The sequence below is a fragment of the Branchiostoma belcheri genome, unplaced genomic scaffold (genome assembly GCF_001625305.1).
Source record: "Branchiostoma belcheri isolate BF01 breed outbred unplaced genomic scaffold, Haploidv18h27 scaffold236, whole genome shotgun sequence".
NCBI classification, from domain to species: Eukaryota; Metazoa; Chordata; class Leptocardii; order Amphioxiformes; family Branchiostomatidae; genus Branchiostoma; species Branchiostoma belcheri.
In genome coordinates this window covers 265,407-272,132 of record NW_017803839.1, presented here as the reverse complement: position 1 = coordinate 272,132, position 6,726 = coordinate 265,407, and the positions used below count along the sequence as shown (strand labels likewise).

At 36.8% G+C, this 6,726-nt stretch overlaps 1 long non-coding RNA gene across 1 annotated transcript in view; it reads left to right on the top strand.

Moving 5' to 3' along the window:
- Positions 1 to 2,359, top strand: part of LOC109470856 — a 4,865-nt gene extending 2,506 nt beyond the window's left edge. Inside the window, exon 3 of the long non-coding RNA XR_002140283.1 lies at positions 1,189 to 2,359. This is a non-coding gene — a long non-coding RNA (uncharacterized LOC109470856). The remainder of the gene's footprint in view (positions 1 to 1,188) is intronic.
- Positions 2,360 to 6,726: the final 4,367 nt, after the last annotated feature.

Sequence of the window (6,726 nt, the reverse complement as noted above, 5' to 3'; positions counted from 1 at the left end):
TGTAGGGGGCTCTGTGTAGAGGCTTTCTCCTTCCTAACTTGGCTGCCTGTCACACACACATGCTACTGTACATACACACACACATATACTACTCTACATACACACACACACATATACTACTGTACAGACACACACTCCTGCACACACACACACACACACACACACACACACACACACACATATATACAGGGTACAGACAGGTCATATTATTTGGAGTACATTCAGTCATGTCTAGAGTGCTAATGGAATATAAATATGTACTTAAGTGTATATAAACTAGATCAACATTTAAGACAGCATAGTATACGTATGAATCTGCTGCATAACTAAATCACCTGCTTAAAATCAAGTATAGAAATCCAGTACAGACCTTGTCTAGTCTGCTACAGAGCAACATTGTAGCAAGGTTTGTCGGCAAATGTAAGTATTTTTTCTGAACAAATTGCTGAAAATGGGGGTGTACTGGGTAATGTTTTGCTTATTCAACGGTCAACCCTGATTTTGACTGTAGTGGTATCTGCCAAAGGTTTTATTTGTTGCATATCTGGGAAGATCATGCTGATAAATTGCTGCACTTAAATTTCCTTACTCCTATACAGAGAGAGGGGAGTAAATGAAGGCTACTGTTACACATTTACAATGATATTATCACATCAATGTTTGTACAATCTTCACCACGGGTCATGGAAAAGCATCAGATTCAGACATACTTTTGTAACTGTTCTTCAATTTGCTTATTCTAATGTGCTGATTGATGTAAACATAATTCATGGACCATCAAGTGATCATTAGTTACTAGGTTTTATGATCACTATATATCATCTCCTTGCATGACATGTATGTCTGCATGATATGTATGTATGTCTGCATGTAAGTCATTGAAGTAGGCAAGTGAAAAAATACAATGAAACAGGCCTAGCCTATATATCTTAGTTTTCTTACAATAGTACTTGTACCATAGGAGCAACAGAGTCAACATACTAGACTAGTTTGTATTTAAACCAGCCAGGGTCACTGTAAGCCAGGAAGTTTTTTTGTTTGTTCTTTTGCACAAGAATTGACAGTACTGGTATCTTAAGTAATTATGTTTGTTCAGGTTGATTTTGATGCTAGGTTTATGTTTAACTCTAAGTACAAGAAGCTTGAAGCTGGTGCATGATTTGACATTCTTCCCTCTTCCTGTCACAGGTGCCAGACGTCAACATACAGCTGAACTGTGGATACCAGAAAGCAGACCACACTGGGCCACCTCAAAGTCCTGGCTACCTACATGTAGGAACTGAGCTTTGAGAAAACAATGGCAATAAAAATTTGTGGAAACAAATGCAATTTAAAGTACTGTCACAGGTGTGAATTATTGTCTTATGACTACTGTATGTGATCGCATATTATTTCCCAAGAACTACTGATACTTGTAACCTTAAGCCAGCATTTTCATTGTCAGTTTTTGTATGAATATGAGCAGATTAAGAAGTTCTTCAGTAATTCATACGTACATGTGTTGAGCGTGCCTTCTCATAGTTATTGTTATTATATTCAATCATAGAAACACGTTTCGTTCCACCGAGATAGATAACATAACTACAAAAATTATATAACATTCTGAATTAAGATGAACTAGTGTTTATTCCATCCATAATTGATAACGGTAGCTATTTGTGCAAACTTCTCTGATTGAAAAGTGCCTCAGGTTCATGAGTTTTCTCGGAGAACACTACATTCCCTACTGCATGCATGTTTTGTGGACTCAATGTGTGGCTTGTGCCACAGGAAGTTGCCCTTCTGTACGTCACTGACCCCTACGCTGTGAAAAAATCTGGTGAGAACCCTGTATTCTACTTGGTCTCCATTAAACATATGGAAAAACCATATGAAACAATAGGATTGAGGAGAATGGTGAACATTGTAACAATGCTTTGAACATGCATGTACTTGTACCAATGAGGGAAATTTTACTGCATTACATGTGTACATGAAGGATTTCAAAGCTTGAATTGAAAAATCACTTTGCAGTTTATTCCCCTAATGTGAAAAAAATTGATTGAAAATCACTTGTAGCCCAGGTGCTGAGTGGTCATTGTGTGAATTATGTTTGTATCAGATTAACCATTCAGTGAAGAAGTTCCTGATCTTGTTTGTGATTGTTTAGGAATGGCCACATTGCAGGAACAAAGTTGAGCTACAGTAGAATCAGTCAAGTCAGGTTTAAGTCAAAGTAGTTTGGAGTATTTGTTCAGTCTTATGACTCCAGTACATGATGATGACCCTGTGGATTATTGATATGTGTAGCATTACGAGAAAGGTAGCTGAAAACACTGGTTTCACTGTCATGTGTGTCAATAAAATCACACAAATCTTGCTTTTCAGATGTTGTGTTGAGTGTGTATTTTCCTAGTTATAATATGATATAAAATGAGAAACGTTGTATATGAACACAAAAGATCATTTCATGAATTACAGATGAACTAGAGTTTATTCACAATAGATAATAGTAGTTATTTGTATAAGTTTCCCTGAGGCAAAAGAGGGTTTGTTACACTGACTGAACAAGGTATTGACTTTAAGTAGAAGCTGAAACCTTTCCATAAAGTCTCTTATCATTGGTTCACGCCTATCAGCATTCATTTTAGTGCAAATTTATCATCTCTGAAAGTCAACAAAATAACAGGGTATTATCCTGTACACCCAAAAGTCTTACGAACTCGTGTAACACTTAAATAACGGTAAGCGTAGTCAATATAGGCAACTGAGGGGTTGATGAGCTATAATGATTTCACAAATTACACGTTTGTCTTCTCTCACCGAAATATGACGTAGATCTGTGATATTCCATGATTTTAGCATATCGATTCAGTTACATGTACATGTTCATGTGTAATCATTAATAGATATATCATCCAAATTCAGAACGAATAATCCAATTAAATGCTTGGCGAGATAAAGAGTATCACCTAATAGTATGTGCTCTGTGCGACCTTGAGCGTTCACGCGAGGAGGCGTCCAAAATACAGACGATTGAGATAATTTGCACCGCATGTAAGCGTTTTTCTTTGTCAAACGAATATCTCACGTCGTATGTAATTTTATAGATTTATACAAGACAAGGCTAATATACTTATCTAGCTGTCCAGTTATAGATAGGCTTTTCTTTTATATTCCTTGTGAAGATACAAGGTATACACGGCATGCGAAGTTGTTAGAGAAGTAAGATTTAATCTCTAGATGGTTAAATGATAGTAACTCCACAATGAATTATTGTTTCGATATAAGAATTTGGCTATCGGCTATCAAAGCATTTACAAATCAGTCCCCAGAATTTGAAAGAAATCCGTGTAGTTCTAAGCGCGCTATGACCGCCGAGATGTTGCGGTTTCCTTGTGGCAAGAAGACGTCCTCCCAACATTACAATTCTAGGACCGCGTCGCACCACCTTGGTCGCACAGAAGTGCGCTTTCATTCATAAAACGAGTAGGGTCTTGTATATCGGGACAGAACTATCACAATACCAGGCTGATGTGCTGATCTAGCTGTGCTGTCAATAAAACTGCTAATTATGCCTTGTGAAAATACAATCTTCAATTGAGATGACATGTGAACTGTGATATATGAAGTAGTTATGGAAGTTAATCTCCAAAAGCTTTAAAGATAGTTAACTCAAAAATAAATTGTGATATCGGCATGGAATTTTGGGCATGGGGTGGGAACGCATTTGAAAATTAGTCATTCAAATTTGAAAGAAATGCGTTGAAGTCTTAGCGAAATATAACTCCCAGACCTCTTGGCAAGGAGGCGTCGTCCCAACATTGCGTTCCTCATAGACGATTTTACGATCGCATCTCACAGAAGTGCGTTTCCCTTCATAAATTGATAAGGATTTTGTATATCCGGTTTAAACTTGCACAATACCAGGCTGATATACTGACCTGGCTGTGGTGTTAATAAATTTGCTCTACCTTCATCTTTTGTGAGAATATAGACCATTCACCTGTCTCTAGTTCTAGGGGCGCGAAGTAGTAAAACGCGTTCCTACCAAGAATTATTTAGAGCCAAATAGATCACGTTACAATCAACACAGGTACACCATATTTTAGACACGGATAGCCTACGATACTATATAACATTGAACAAAGTAACTTTGACCGTAACCCAAACCGTTCGTTAGAAATTAGACAAAAACCCGTTACAAGTCCCCCATGCGATTTTGGTTCAAAGTGCAGCAAATAAATATTGGGGGAATACAGGACAATTCCGCAACAAAATTGACTGATAATCACGTACGACACCCATTATTGGCTAATCTTACCATTCCTTCACAATTCCATCTTTTATTTTAGTTGTAACACATTAAAGATAAATCTAGATATCCTGGCGAGATGCAGAGGAACTGCAGCAAAATAATATTTTTTTTCAAGAGATTGCGCAGGGGGGGCTCCCTTATCAATATTTCTCACCAAAACATACATATCTGACCTTTGCATATCACAGCGAACCCAACAATACCACTTTTTACAAAATAGCTCTGCGTTGAAAATTTTTCATCATTAGCATATAAATCCCTTTTCTGTCCAGGTCCAGCCCCCCCCCCATCAATATTTCTCAATGAAACATGCATATTTACACTTGGTGTATCGCAAGGAACCCAACAATACCAATTTTTACAAAATAGCTCTACGTTGAAAATTTGTCGTCATTAGCATAAAAATCCCTTTTCTGTCCAGGGGACCCCCATATCAATATTGCTCAATGAAATTTACATATTTGAACTTGGCGTATCGCAAAGAACCCCACAATACCAATTTTTACGAAATAGCTCCGCGTTGAAAATTTGTCGTCATTAGCATAAAAATCCCTTTTCTGTCCAGGGGGCCCCCCATATCAATATTGCTCAATGAAATTTACATATTTGAACTTGGCGTATCGCAAAGAACCCCACAATACCAATTTTTACGAAATAGCTCCGCGTTGAAAATTTGTCGTCATTAGCATAAAAATCCCTTTTCTGTCCAGGGGGCCCCCCCATATCAATGTTTCTCAACGAAATCTACATATTTACACTTACTTGGCATATCGCAACGGACCCAACAATACCAATTTTTAAAAAATAGCTCCGTGTTGAAAATTTTTCATCATTAGCATAAAAATCCCTTTAATACTGCTTCTTTATGCACCACAGCTACCCCCCTCCCTTCAATAAATGCCTAGGCCAGCAATAAGTCCATTGTTTCCTCCCTGAGCCTATTCAGGCTTTTTCATTAAATTTCTATAATTACAATATTCTAAAAAGCCTATTACCTATACATGTACATCAATATTCAAGACAAAAAGTACTGGAATAATTGCATACAAAGCTTGATATGTCAATTTGCTTGATGATTAGGGATATTCATTGAGATGAAGCTGAGGAACAATCATGAAGATAAAAGTGTGTGACACAAAGACATCATAAGTACATTTTTGGCAAAGGAGGTTTGTTTAATGTTTATAAATTGACTGATAAAATGATACCTGCACAGCCACACTCATTATGTATTTTGCTATTTCATTGTTTGATATATTGCAAACAGTGTGTACAAAATTGCAATAAAGTTCATGGTACCTTCTGTGCAAGGATATGATACTTGAACTAATGAAAACTGCTGCCGTTTATATTTAGTCATAAAAGATAACACAGGCCTTCAGAAAGGTTTGCCTTCAGAAAGGTTTGCCTTCAGAAAGGTTAATGTACAAGTCAAGGTTAATTATCAAAGTATACAAGAATACCTTTTATACAAATTACACATCATTTGTGGTATGCTAGGTAAACAGTACATGTGTATTGTATATACAATATACCATCAACATTACCAGAAAGTGGTCAGGTCATTTTACCTAAAAATCAGCTGACATGCCTACATATGTCAAATGTGTTATCTTATCAACACTTTTTTTAAAACTAAATAAATTAGCCTTCTTTCCAGTTGGGCAAGATAGCTGACTAGTTACAGTGGTGCCTGCTATCCTCTGTTCTCACTGCCCTGAGAGCAAGTCTTGTGCAGAAATCTTGTTGAAGCAGGCTTAAGTGCTTGATGACTTTGTTCTTTTCTCATAAATCTGCTTTCTTATTTGGCACACAGCTTCATTTTCAATGCTTTCCTCAAAGGCGAAGTCCTCCCAGTACTCCTCCATGGCCCTGGAGAAAAATAGAATGTACATGTCTATTTACAGTTGCTAAGAATTAGCAACAAAATTCACAACAAGTGTGAAGAATTAGCAAACTAGTATACTAGTATTCTAATTTTTACATAATTTAAGGCATTTGATAATCAAGAAAACTTGAGTATACTAGTATTCTAATTTTTAGATAATGAATCATTATACAAAATAAGTGATTTACCACTAGAATGACAGTTTGCTACCAGGCTACATGTATAACTTATAGATTATTTGCCAAACCTGTTTATGTAACAGTAATTACAGCTACCAGCACTGTACCTGTATGTCTGCCCTCCCCCTTCGCCCTTCACATGACAGGCAGAATGTTATTCAAAGTGCATATTGTGAAAATTTCATAGTGTATTCAAAATATTCGGGCCCAATTGAATCTAATCTGAATGTGATCAGAGCTGTTTTCAATGCTGTTGGAATGCAGTACAGGTAAGAATCTCAATGCCACCTGTTTGAGAACTGTTTGTGTTTCTGGATATTTTTACATTTATGCTTATTCTTACATGTATGCCCAGCCTGACT